The sequence below is a fragment of the Heterodontus francisci genome, chromosome 1 (assembly GCF_036365525.1).
Source record: "Heterodontus francisci isolate sHetFra1 chromosome 1, sHetFra1.hap1, whole genome shotgun sequence".
Lineage (NCBI taxonomy): Eukaryota > Metazoa > Chordata > Chondrichthyes > Heterodontiformes > Heterodontidae > Heterodontus > Heterodontus francisci.
The window spans coordinates 164,275,320-164,289,765 of NC_090371.1; the positions used below are offsets into that span (position 1 = coordinate 164,275,320).

General features: G+C 39.0%; 1 protein-coding gene across 4 annotated transcripts in view; it reads left to right on the forward strand.

The window, feature by feature from the left end:
* rab28 (RAB28, member RAS oncogene family) overlaps positions 1-14,446 on the forward strand; it is a 195,483-nt gene that overhangs the window by 41,358 nt on the left and 139,679 nt on the right. The window lies entirely within an intron of this gene.

Genomic DNA, 14,446 nt, shown 5'->3' on the forward strand with positions numbered 1-14,446 from the left:
TTAATCTCTAAAGCCTAGACTCATCCTGGTCACCTTTTCTCTCCATTTCTAATGCATGTATATCCTTTTGTGATGGGGATAGCATGCTCCAGAATTGGGCTCACCCACCTGATGAAGCCCAAAATCTGATTTGTCTTCTGGTTAACTACTTCACAATGATCAGAGACTTTCAGTATATGCTCAATGGTTACTTATCAACCTCTGACTGAATTTACAAAAGAAGATTCTTTCCCGTTACACACATTCTTACTATTATCTGCCCTAAATGTGTTAACCTGTATTTATATCCATATTAAAATCCACCTGCTGTGCTGTGCATGTAGTCTTTATATGATGGCTGAATTTTTGTTCTTATCAAAGTGAAGAAGGTTGGTGTTGGGGACTATGTTACATTTAATCTTATTTTTAAGACTCCGTATCTATATTGAATGTGAGTTGCAGTCTGATTTTTTTTTCAGTATTTTCCCCCTCCAATTTTCTCTCTCCTGTTAAAGATGCAGTTCCATTGGTATTGATTACTGTTTGGTACCTTGCCAAATTTTCATGTTTTATTTTTGAGTCTATACAGTAGTGTTGACAAGCTGTTCTATCACGAGGATGATAACCAATCCAAATCCTGTTTTAGCTTCTCGCATGGGCCTTGGATAATTGAGGAACAGAAATCCTAACTGAGCACCCAACATATATTTAAATGTTTACCCGGTTACCAATAGGGTTAATCATATACTCTTTATCCCAGAATAAAATGAGGCAACCAAGTTTCTTAAATAAACAACAAAATTAGCAGTTTATTATAAAACAAGACTTTTCCAGTAATGTTACAAAGCATTAACAGATTGAAATATGTAAGTTCCCTTTTACCTTAGACACACACACGTTAACCGAAAAATAGACATTTCCTTTGATATGTTGTGTCCCAAAATGGCATATAGCCTGGCAGCCAAATACATGTAGATGGGTCACTGGAATCTTTTTTGGAGCAGTTCTTTTCAGGCAGTGTCGAGAATTAATCTGGCAAGCTTTCCAGGAGCTCCTCAGGAAAAATGTGGCATTTTACAGAGACAAGAGGAAGGAGGCAAGCTGGGTTTTTCTCTCTTGGCAGGTTGATCTCCAACACAGTCCTCACCCCGACTGCACCAAAACTATCGCTCAGATGTGAAACCAAACAGCAAGTCATAACCTCCTGACCCTCAAAAATCGTGACATGTCACTTCTCTGTAAACATCTCCCCCAAGTCACCAAGGTTTCTTTTGTTTATTGAGCTTAAGGCATGTGACTTCCAGTAAATATTGTTTTCAAACAAGACCCCAAGTGTCCTTCCGGGACCTTTTTTAAACAAAGTCCAACATCTACTTCAGTTCTCCAATGAATCCATCTCCACAATTGACACACAAATCCTCAAAAGAAAATTTAGAAGCAGCTTCATAACACATGAAGTACATATCTTGAGGCTAATAGATCACGCACACAGATTAATTCAACAGACCAATAAATTGTATAAAACTCAATCTGTGGATCTTGGGGTTCTGATTTTGGATTTATTTTGCCATTGCAGTAACAATACAAAAGAACAGCCCTTTCAAACCTGTGTGTAAAACATAAATGTAAATAGAACTGAGCTGCTTCAGCTCCTTGGACTGGATTGCTGAGAATGGAAATGGCTCTAGCCCTATTGGACGAATAAGCCTGTTTTATTCTGAGAGACCCCTTTACAAAGTATGGTCATTGGGTCTTGAGGATAAAAGATAGATTATTAACCTATTTAAAAGGAAGGTAGTCATAAAGGAGCAAAGTAGCAATAGTGGGATTAAGTGGGATACCCCAGGGCAATGTGTTGGGACTAGCCTGCTGTGAGTGGTGTGTGTGCGAAATCTGAATAGCTTAAATTTGGGGAGAATATTTAAGCTGGTGGGGCTGTGACATGCGGGATGGGAGCCCAATCTTAAAGCGAACTTAATGAAGTTCGGCTGATTAGTAGCATTAGCTGATTTAGTATCACAATATCTTAAACAGTGTGAAGTAGTTAAAAATATAGCAAGTGAATGCTGAGTTACATCTCCAAATCAGTTGAGTTCATGTCCCAGAGACCATGCTGAAACTCTGCTTTGCTTTGGTCAGGTTGTATCTACATTTCTAATCACGATGTGAGGGAATCCTTTTGAGAGCTAGAAGCAGTGTAGGGGAAAACAATGAGTGACTTCACTGTCAAAGAGAAGAAGCATAACTAATACCTTGGTGACTTGCGGCTCTTCAAGCTCAGAGAGGACTTCATGGAGGTATATGGCTGTCACGCTCACGCAAGGAACAGTTATGAACTAAAGTGAACTGGAGCAATTATGAAATGAAAAAAAAAAATGAACTGATGAACTAAACTCCAAAAAACGGACACTCTTTTTCTGCAGACAAGATAGAGCAAGAGGTCAGCTGACCTCCTATACTGCAAATATACATAGTAACTGTTGGAGACTAAACCCATCATGTCTGGACTAGTCCTGGGGAAGGCACATTAAAATGCTAAACACTCATTCAATGCTAAATGGCTCCTATCTTCTAAAATTAGGTTGAACAAGGCCTTCACAGACAGAGCGACTCTGGATTCAAAGGTAAGATAATAGATGGGACATAAAACCACTTTATCAAGATAAGCCACATTCAAGCCCCATTGGGTAACAATGGCCACATGTTCAAAGACATTGTTTGAACACACCAGGGGAGAGCATCTATGGTTACCTGATCGAAATCAAGCTCGATAAGGTTTTTCTTTTTTAAAAAAAAAAGCACTCTCTGAAAGACAGACACAGAAAGCAGGTCATTCAGGAAGCAGACAGATCCTTTCCAGCCAAGAAGAAGTCCGTCTGTAATGTATTTAAACCACAGAAGCAGAGACTGCAAGGTGACCTTGAAAACTCCCCACCTGAGAAATCATAACAGGATTCTCACCACTGACTTTGACTGAATCTTAACCAGAGGAGTCTGCAATTCTTCAATGAACCAAGAAAAGAAACACCAGGCCTGCAATGTTTTTAAAAAAAAAATCCTCCTGGAAAACCAAGAAGGTTTCAAAATGAACACTCTTTTGTACAACAATCTGACTTAAATTCATGCTATTCTCGAATCCCTCTAATCTCTATCTCTTCTTGTGCATGTACATCTGAGAGTTGGTGAGATGGTGAATATTTTTGGGTATTGTTTAGTAAATAATTTATCTATCTTTTTAATCCAACGAGAGAACCTGCTGTGTATGTCTGTTGATTTCATCCTTGTGCGTTTTCGAGGTGAAATAAATATTTTTAAAAAAATGCTGTCTGCAGTTATTTGGGAGGTGAAAAGTGGAGTCATCTACACCATCTCCCTTGTCTAACAATGACACTTAATTGGATAGAGAAGATTAAATAATTCAGATACACTTGAGCAGGGTTGTCCAACATACGGACCGTGGGCCAGCATCCGGGCCGCCAAAGATTTCCAACTGGCCCTCGGATGTCTTCTTTCAGACCAGCTTTCTAAAAGATGGCGCTGTCAGTTTCACAGCTGCTGAAATCGGGAACAGCAGTTTTTGAACTTTGGACAGTGTTACGACCAACCGCTCAAGTCAAAGCCCCCAATCAAAATATACAATTCTGATGGTGGGAGAAATGCACTGTTGATTCAGTCCTGTCTCTCCACAGATCACCTAACCTACCATTTTAAACTTTCAAAATTAAAGAATGACCCAGCCAAATTGTACCATCGATCATCCCCTGAATGAGGATAACCAAACCAGGTATCTTTAGATCAACAAATTAACTGCTTAATTAGAAAAACTAAATAAGATATAAAAGAGTCCTTTTGTATATTTACGTTCCTGCCGAAGTGAAATCTTCCAATGTGGAATAGTCCAAGGTTGCTTGAAGTCCTCACAGCCATCTGATGGGGGAAAGAAAAGGTTCTTCAACAGTAGAACAGTCCGTAGTCTAATTCAGCAGTTGAATTGATGCTCTTTTCCAGCGATGAATTTCAACAATTACAGTTCAGTAGTTAAAGGAATTTGGTTATTTTCTGTTAAGAAATTAATCTGGCTTGACATCAGAATTCTGAGAGTATAATAAATAAGAGCGCTCTCATTTCCTTCATTATATGCTGGTCCAGTTGTTTGTCTGTGTCTCTGTAAAATAACAGTTTTTCAGCTAGTTTCAAATGTCAATTGGCAACAATGTATCTCGTGTTTTTGGTCCTGAGTGGCTGTATCCTATGTCAACAAGAATGCATTTTTTGACTCCGTCTCGGAGTGGCTCTATCCCGGGACAATAAGAATGCATTCTTTGACTCAATATTTGGAACTTGTTGCCTTAAGGTAGTACTGCTCCTTTTCCAGCCTTAAAGGCACACCGCATTCTTCCCAGAAAAAAAACTACAGGATCATAACAGATTTGGGGTTTTTCGGCAGGTTCTGACATTTTTGCAAAAGCCCGCTGGAAAATCTGTCTGAAGGTCAGAAACTGCCATTCTCCAAGTGAAAAGGTTGGACAACCCTGCATTAGAGCAACAAGACCAAAGGACACAAGTTCAGGGATGTAAAGGGTAAATTTAGGATGGATGTCGGGAAGTACTTCTGTAGGGTAATCAGCTAGAAAGTTGAAAAAAAAACAGTGGTTGAGGACAATACACGTGGCTCATTTTTAAAAAGGACCTAAATATTGTAATGGAAAGGTTTAGTATTTGGGAAGGAGGAGACAAGTTGTGTTGAAAGACCTTCATCCGAACCCATCTTGTGATGAAGCTTTAATATTGGAAAAACATGAAAAACTCTACAAAAGCTACTCTTCAGCCTTGAAAGGAAATGAATGAGATGGCATCTTGGACAGCAAGGCAATGTATTGAGTAACTTTTATATGACACTAAGTAGACTTAAAAAAAAAAAAGGTTAATCTGGAGTACTGTTTCAGGTAAATCATGGCAGTGGGGAAAAGGGGACATAAGTACAAGTTCAAGACGGATCATACCTAAAATAACTTTCTGGTTAACATAGTGGAGGAAAAGAACTCTGGAATTATTCCAGAGGAAGTTGGATGTAATGGAGGTAGGCAATCAAATCTACCTTATTTGGAAGGATGATCCAACGATCCTTAAAATTGATTTATAAATTTCCCTCCTAGAATATAACGTGTAATAGGAGTAGGAGAAGGACATATGGCCCATCAAGCCTTCTCTGCCATTCAATAAAGTCATGGCTGAACTTCTACATTAACTCAAGTTTCCCGCCCTATCTCCATATACTTTGATTCCTTTTGTGCCCAAAAATCTATCTATTTCAGTCTTGAATATACCCATCGACTGGGCATCCACTGCTCTCTGGGGTAGAGAATTCGAAAGATTCAACCCTCAGTTAAGAAGTTTCCCCTCATCTCATCCTAAATGACCAATCCTTTATCCTGAGATTATGACTCCTAGTTCTAGACTTTCCAGTTAGCACAAAGAGTCAGTGTCTCCTCTGTCAAGCCCTCTTAAGAATTTTATATGTTTCAGAGAGATCACCTCTTGTTCTTCACTCCAAAAATATAGGCCAATTCTAATCAATATCTCCTCATAGAACAGCCAATTATGGCATCGTATAGGGCATGCATGGTTGAAAATATGATTAGTCACCAAATTTCCAAATGGTTAGTGGAGTATATTTTTACATTGCTATCACTTAGGCAGTATTTTTGTTGGTATGTATTCAGGATCATTTGATTTTCTGTACAGCCACATTTGGGTTAACTTCAAGGTTAATTGATGGATCGTTTGTAAAGTTACCACTTTGAACAATTCTCAGACTTCCATCAACCATATGTGACCTACTTATTTTAAAGTCTGTGCTGACTATTCATTTTTGGTTTCTAGCATTTTTCTATTTCTCCTTTTAGTAGGAATTTCATTTTTTTTCTATGATCAAGAACTTGTCTACATTCCCTGGACTTGTACTATCTCCCTTTTTTTAGGTATAATGTTGGCTATCTGCCAGTCCCCTGGCATTAGACCTTTTTTCTAATGAATTATTCATAGCAGGACTAGCTGTGACCCTAGCGAAACTGTTCCAGTACAGCGACAACACTGCCTCTACCTGACAATGTGGAGGATTGCCCAGGTGTGTTCTATCCACAAAAAGCAGGGCAAATCCAACCCGGCCAATTACCGCCCTATCAGTCTACTCTTGATCATCAGCAAAGTGATGGAAGGTGTCGTCAACAGTGCTATCAAGTGCCACTTAAAAGATACCTCCTCACCAATGCTCAGCTTGGGTTCCGCCAGGGTCATTTGGCTCCTGATCTAATTACAGCCTTGGTCCAAACAGGGACATAACAGCTGAACTCGAGGTGAGAGTGATTGCCCTTGATATCAAGACAGTATTTGACAGAGTGTGACATCAAGGAGTCTGAGCCAAACCTCAGTCAATGGAAACCAAGGGGAAACCTCTGCACTGGTTGGAGTCATATCTAGCACAAAGGAAGATGGTTGTGGTTGTTGGAAGCCAATCATGTGAGCCCCAGGGTATTGTTGAAAGAGTTCCTCGGGGTAATGTCAGAGGCCCAACCATCTTCAGCTGCTTCATAAATGACCTCCCTCCCTCATGAGGTCAGAAGTGGGGAGTTTTGCAGATGATTGCACAATGTTCAGTACTATTCGCAACTCCTCATACTGGAGCAGTCCGTGTTCGTATACAGCAAGAATTGGACAGCATTCAGGCTTGGGCTGATAAGTGGCAAGTAACATTAGTGCCACACAAGTGCCAAACAATGACTATCTCCAATAAGAGAGAATCTAAACATTTCCCCAACAGTTAATGGCATTACCATCGCTGAATTCCCCCACGATCAACATCCTGGGTGTGACCAAAGACCAGAAACTGAACTGGACCAGCCGCATCAATACTGTGACGACAAGAGCATGTCAGAGACTGGGAATTCTGTGACGAGTAATCCACATCCTGACTTCCCAAAGCCTGTACACCATCTACAAGACACAAGTCAGGAGTGTGATGTAATACTGTCCACTGCCTGGATGGTGCATCCAACAACATTCAAGAAGTTCGACCATATCCAGGACAAATCGGCCTGCCTGATTGGCACCCCTTCCACCACCTTGAACGTTCACTCCCTCTACCGCCGACCCACAGTGGCAGCAGTGTGTACAATATACAAGATGCACTGCAGCAACTCTGCACGCCTCCTTCGACAGCACCTTCCAAACCCGCAACCTCTTCCACCTCGAAGGACAAGGACAGTCAATGCATGGGTACACCACCATCTGCAAGTTCCCCTTCAAATCACACACCATCCTGACTTGGAAATATATCTCCGTTCCTTCACTGTCGCTGGATCAAAATATTGGAACTCCCTCCCTAACAGAACTGTGGATGTACCCGCACCAGATGGACTGCAGCGGTTCAAGAAAGCAGCTCACCACCTCCTCAAGGGCAATTGGGGATGGGCAACAAATGCTGGCCTTGGCAGTGATACCCACATCCCATGAAAGAATAAAAAAAATCTCTAGATTCTTCCAAAATGCATGAATGCAATCCATCTGGACCAGGGGTTTTATACGCTCCAAGTTTGATTAGTTTATTTAACATTTTTTTTATTTTATTTTAAGTGCAGTTCTGTCATTTCTAATCTCATTTTCTGATGTCGTGTCCACCTGATCTGTCTCCCTGATTTAAATACTGAAACAGAGTAATTGACGTTTTCTGCCATTTTGCTATTGCTACCTATGATTTTTATCCTGTTGATCCCTTAGTGGCCCTACTCTCATCCCAACCAACTTTTTAAATTTATATGCCTGTGTAATACTTTACTATTTTGTTTTATGCTCCTTGACAATTTAATTTCATAATTCCACTTTGCCTTCTAATTGTTTTTTGACTTTTCTCCAAACTTCTTAGTATTCTCACTTGTCATGCTCTCCCCTGCTGTCCATGTACTTAGTGTATACCTCTTTCCTTGCCCTCCATTTTTAATTTTTCCCTCCTAATCTTTATTCACCCATGGTATCAGTTAGTGTTTAGTTTGTTTTTTAGCAGCATCTATTTTCCTGGAATTGGTTGAACACCATTTTGAATATTTTCAGTTGCTGTCCTACACCATTTTTTGCCACTATTCATTTTATTTTCCCAAATTCTGCTCTGAGCTCCTCCAAAATTGGCTTTTCTCCAGTTTCTTACCCTGGTCTTTATTATGCTTATGTCCTTTTCAATTATTGCCTTTTTAAAGCATCCCATGTTTATGTGCACTATTGCCTAGATGATCCCCTACTTTTACTTCTCTTATCTGTTCTGGTTCATTCTACACTACCAGATCCAGCAGCAAATCCTCCCTTGTTGGGCTTCAGGCACACTATTGGAAAGGAGTCCTGTACACATTGTATTGTGGAAATGCCTTATCCCTGTTACCTACCCCTTCTGGTCAATTAATTTCAGGGTAGTTGAAATCCCACATGATTATTATTTGTTTTGTTTTTCTACTTTTACTAATTTGTTTGCATGTTTCTTTTTCCACCTCCCATCCATGATGAGGTGGTCTGTAGACTTAGTATTAGTGTGATTGATCCTTTATTATCTTTTATCTCCATCCACATGGATTCTGTTTCCATCTTACTGATGGCTATGTCACTTTTTTCTATTGTTACCTCTAATAAATATAGCTACTACACCTCTTTTTCCCTAACTTTTCTAAATATTTTATACCTTACAATGTTTAATTCCCAGGATTGATTACTTCACAGGCCAATTTTATGACCTCCAAGTAAGTCTGTTGAATTACAAGCAGTCTTGTACTATAAGCCTGCACACAAAATGGCCTGCAGTTTCTGCTTGATTGTACTGTATTTCCCTCCCGTCGTAATCGCCGCAAAATTTTAAGCGTAAACTATCAGACCCGCAAAAACATTTCCGGTGCAATTAGTTTCTTTATTGCAACAGTACTTCTTTAAATCTCCATTTCATCCTTCCCATGCCATCCCCCTCTTGCCATACCAATCCCAAACCTTTCATCCCCCATCCCACCCCTCCTTCCTTTGCCATCCTGATCCTCCATTTCTACCCCTCTGTGCATTCCACCCCTCCCCCACCCCCATGCAAGTAGAGTCCCTCCAACCCCTGTGTCCCTACCCCCGTGCTTCCCCGCCCCACCCACGCGAAGTCTCCACGTGCTCTTTCCACCACCCCCCCCCCCAGCTTTGTGAATTTAAACATCAGTCAGTAAATGTTATTTTACACAAGATGTTTTAGTACTTTTATGCACTGTTTAGGACAGTTGCCATCAGTGCTGTAACAGCTATTGCAGTTTATTATTCCATGCAAGGAAGCTTAAACCTTGAGTAGATAAAATCAGGTTGAGAAGAGGTGAAATGTACAATCTAGGATTAGTGTATAAAAAGTTCAATGGGAGTTAAAAGGGCTTGTGCTAACTTTTGGCTGTGGCGGAAAGTTGGCGGCTGTATAGTTGGCAGCTATTCCACGCTGTCTGTTTTCTGCCAATGCCAAAAGTTAAAATCAGCCCTAAAATCTTTAGGTTATAAGCTACAAGCATATTTTGCGGAAAGAAAGGCAGACTATTTATTCTGGGTTCTGATTTGCTGCTTGAAGTGCAATTGAACTCTGACTTTACCCCAGACAGTTGTCTCACCGAGCTGAGATTCTGTTCATTTAAAATGGTTAGAATTTGTGGCCTTAAAAAGACTCCTTAGCAGGCGACTAATATATTGTGAATTACATTTTACAATGGTCAGCAATTAGGAAGGCACATGACATGTTGGTCTTTATTGCAAGGGGATTGGAGTATAAGAATTAGGAAGTCTTGCTACATTTGTACAGTGTTTTGGTAAGACCATACCTAAAGTACCTTGCATAGTTTTGATTTCCATATCTAAGGAAGGATATACTTCCATTGGAGGCAGTATAGCTAAAGTTCACTAGATTTTTTATTAGGATGAGAGAGTTGTCCTTTGATAAGAGGCTGAGTAAATTGGACCTATACTCTCTGGAGTTTAGAAAGTGAGAGGTGATCTCGTTGAAACATACAAGATTCTGAAGTGGCTTGACAGTGTAGACAGCAGTGGTTGTTTCCCCTGGCTGGGGTAGCTAGAGCATGGCACAGTCTCAGGATAAGGAGTCAATCATTTAAGACTGAGATGAGGAGAAATTTCTTCACTTAAAGGGTTGTGTATCTTTGGAATTCTCTACCTCAGAGGATGGTGGATGCTCTAGTGTTGACTATATTTAAGGCTAAGATACACGTTTTTGGTCTTGAGGAATCGAGGGATACGGGGAGCAGGCGGGAAAGTGGAGTTGAGGCAGAAGAGCAGCCATGATCGTATTGAATGGCGGAGCAGGCTCGAGGGGCCATATGGTCTACTTCTATTTCTCAGTTCTTATTAAATTTAAAAAAAAAAAAGCCCATCATTCAATTTAATATGACCAATGCCACAAGAACTGTATATAAAATATGTACATTAAATATCTGTCTGCATCGAGTTCCTGGTAACTCTTAATTATAAATTCCTGTGCCCACATTTACAATGGAAACTGCTTGTGGATATGGCGAAGATTACATAGTGAAAAAAGGACAGAAGTGGGAAAGGACAGAGAAAATATTATTCAGGATATATTTATTCAGGGTATAGAGATGACTTATTATGTCTCTAAATCTCCACTTATTCTATGTTCAAAACTGCATTTTAGAGGTAGCTTGGGAAGCAAACTCATTGTGACATGAAGTTCAGCCAGTTGACATTGTAATTGGGTAACTATACCAACAATTCATTGCAATGTTCATTATATGAATGGCCAGAGCATTCTCATGCCATGGGAGGAGATGTTCGACTGAAATGTTTTATTATGATTGAATTTTAATTTTAGTTTGAGGGAGAGAAGAATGGGTCCAAGACTAGTATTTTAAACTTAAATCAGTGCAATTATGAGGCCATGAAAGCGGAGCTAGCTTAAAGTGAACTGGCAAATTAGATTAAGGACAGGTCAATAAGATACAGTGGCGGACATTTTAAGAGGATATTTCCGAATACACAAAATAGATACATTCCAAGGGGAGGACCCAGTATCTGTGGTTAACTTAAAAAAAAAAAGTTAAAGGTAGTATCAAACTTAAAGAAGAAGCATATAATTGCACAAAGATGGGTGGCAGGTCAGAAGATTAGACAGAATATTTAAAAAAAAAAGCAAAGAATGACAAAGATTGATAGAGGGAAAAATTAGAATACGAGGGAAAGCTAGCTAGAAATATAAAACATAGTAAGAGTTTCTATAGATATTTAAAAAAGAAAAGAGTTAACAAAGTGAGCATTGGTCCTATAGAAAGTGAGTCTGAGCAATTAATGATGGAAAATGAATTGAACAGTTTTTTCGCATTGGTCTTCACTGCAGAGGAAGTAACATCCCAGAAATAGCTGTAAATCAGGAAATGGAAGGGAGGGAGGAGCTCAAGAAAATTACATTCACTAGGGAAGTGGTGCTGAGCAAATTGTTGGAGCTGCAGGCTGACAAGTCCTGATGGACATCATCCTAGGGTCCTAAAAGAAGTGGCTAGTGAGATAGTTGATGCGTTGGTTTTAATTTTCCAAAATTCCCTAGATTTGGGGAAGATTCCATTCGATTGGAAAATAGCCAATGCAACTCCTTTATTCAAAAAGGGAGGGAGACAGAAAGCAGGAAACTACAGGTCACTTAGCTTAACATCTGTCTTGGGGAAAATGTTAGAAGCTATTATTAAAGACATTACCTTGAATTTTTCCAAGTGCACTGCTATAATCAAGCAGAGTCAGCATGGTTTTGTGAAAGGGAGATCATGTTTAACCAACTTATTGGAATTCTTTGAAGAAGTAACATGTGCTGTGGATAAAGGGGAACCGGTGGATGTACTGTACTTAGATTTCCAGAAGCCATTTGATCAGGTGCCACATCAAAGGTTATTGCGGAGAATAAAAGCTCATATTGTAGGGGGTAACCTATTGGCTAACTAACAGGAAACAAAAAGTAGGCATAAATGAGTCATTTTCTCATTTGCAAGATGTAATGAGTGGTGTGCCACCGGGATCTGTACTGAAGTCTCAACTTTTTACAATTTATATAAATGACTTGGCTGAAGAGACCGAAGGTATGGTTGCTAAATTTGCTGATGACACAAAGATAGGTAGGAAAGTAACTTGTGAAGGGCCATAAGGAGGTTAGAAAGGGAATTAGATAGGTTAAGTGAGTGGGCAAAGATCTGGCAAATGGAGTATAATGTGGAAAAATGTGAAATTTTCCAATTTTCTTTTTGACAGGATGAATAAAAAAGCGTATTATCTAAATGGTGAGAGATTGCAGAGCTCTGAGATGCAGAGTGATCTGGGTGTCTTAGTGCATGAATTGCAATAGGTTAGTATGCAGGTTCAGCAAGAAATTAGGAAAGCTAATAGGATGTTATCGTTTATTGCGAGGGGAATTGAATACAAATATAACGAGGTTATGCTTCAGCTATACAGGGCATTGGTGAGACCACATTTGGAGTACTGTGTATAGTATTGGTCTCTTGATTTAAGGAAGGATGTAAATGCATTGGAAGCAGTTCAGAGAAGGTTTCCTAGACTAATACCTGGAATGGGTGGGTTGTCTTGCGAGGAAAGATTGGACAGGCTAGGCCTGTATCTGCTGGAGGTTAGGAGCGTAAGAGGCGACTTGATTGAAATATATAAGATTCTGAGGGGTCTTGACAGGGTGGATGTGGAAAGGATGTTTCCTGTTGTGGGAGAATTTAGAACTAGGGGTCACTGTTTAAAAATAAGGGATTGCCCATTTAAGATAGATATGAGGAGAAATTTTCTCTCAGGGTCGTGAGTCTTTGGAACTGTTCCTCAAAAGGCAGTGGAAGCAGAGTTTTTAAATATTTTTAGGGCAGAGGTAGATAGATTCTTGATAAGCAAGAGGATGAAAGGTTATTGGGGAGTAGGTGGGAATATGGAGTCGAGGTTACAATCAGATCAGCCATGATCTTATTGAATGGCATAGCAGGCTCGAGGGGCCGAGTGGCCTACTCTTGCTCCTGATTTGTATGTTTGTATGTACCTTACCAGATGCAAAGCATTACTGATGCTAGGTCCAGAAAACTTTGCTACAGCTTCCTTATTTAGTTGATGCGTATTATCTGCTGCACATTGCTTGTTTCCTTGATTTTAAATGTTCAGGATAAATTTTGATATTGCATCACATTGATTTAAATTGAAGATGGATTCATTGATTTAAAAGCTACTGGTAAAAGGTTTATGACTTGCAGAACCGTTTTATCCTGTTAGTAGACTTTGAACTAGCTAACTAGTATTTTTATATTGTATATGTCTGTATGTGGTGATATTTCTATTATGTTTAATTGTATGTTGAGAAAAGTATTTGTGTGTGTGTGATAGGAAATTGCTACACAATCATAACATTGCATGAGGTTATTTGATTTGATAGAGATTATTTTCCAATGGTTTTTGATGGTCTTTGGATTTAAAAACCAGTGTTTTGACACAGGAAAGGGGTATTTTTGATGTCTGGACATATTGTGCATTCTTCTAAAAATAAGTTTGTACTGGAATTGCGATACATGAATTTTGCACTGCTGTATTGATTTTTTTTTTTGTTCTTTAAAGTGCCAGAAACGCATGAACTAAATTGACTATTCTTAAGGGCATCTAACTCATCTACATTATTATTGTGTTTTATGTATATCTTCTGCTTTTAATATTTATCATATGTTGCAGTTCACTTACTATTCTTGTATTATAGTTAATAGTAACTGGTCTGCAAACCTAAGATCTATGTGGTAATAGCTGCCATGTCAGAGAATTTGACTCTAGAAACTTTTTTTTTTAAATTTAAAAAGCAAGATCCCAGATTGAAATTTGAACTTTAAGATGTATTATCTGCTATGTACTTGAAAAAGTTAAAATCAGATTTATTTTTAAAATAATTCTTGCAATTTTTTAGCTACTAAAAGCTTAAGGATTTTGTTTAAAGAATATATTAAGTTGTTGGTTAACAGTTTGATTTAACATTTGTTTTGGAATATTTCTGTTTATATTATCTTGGATGTTTAAGCAAGAGCTTTAATTGTTTTGCACTGTTTAGGAAAATAGTGGTATTTCACTGCAGTTTAAGTTCTTCAATCTGTTGCAGGTATGTTTGCTGGAAATGGCTGAGGAAATAATGTGTATATTAACTTTAACTATTGTAGCTAATACTTCAGATTTAGTAGTGACATGATTACATGGTAAACTAAGACTGCTGAGATTATTTAAGGATTTTTATATTCATTGACAGAGAAGCATAACACTCATTATTACTCGCCCCTGTTTACTTGTGCAGTAGGTTACTTGAAAAAATTGTACTTTGCTATGTAGTCAGTCATCTCCAAGTTGTGTCAACCTCTGTCAATGTCATCCTCGTCGGCATGGA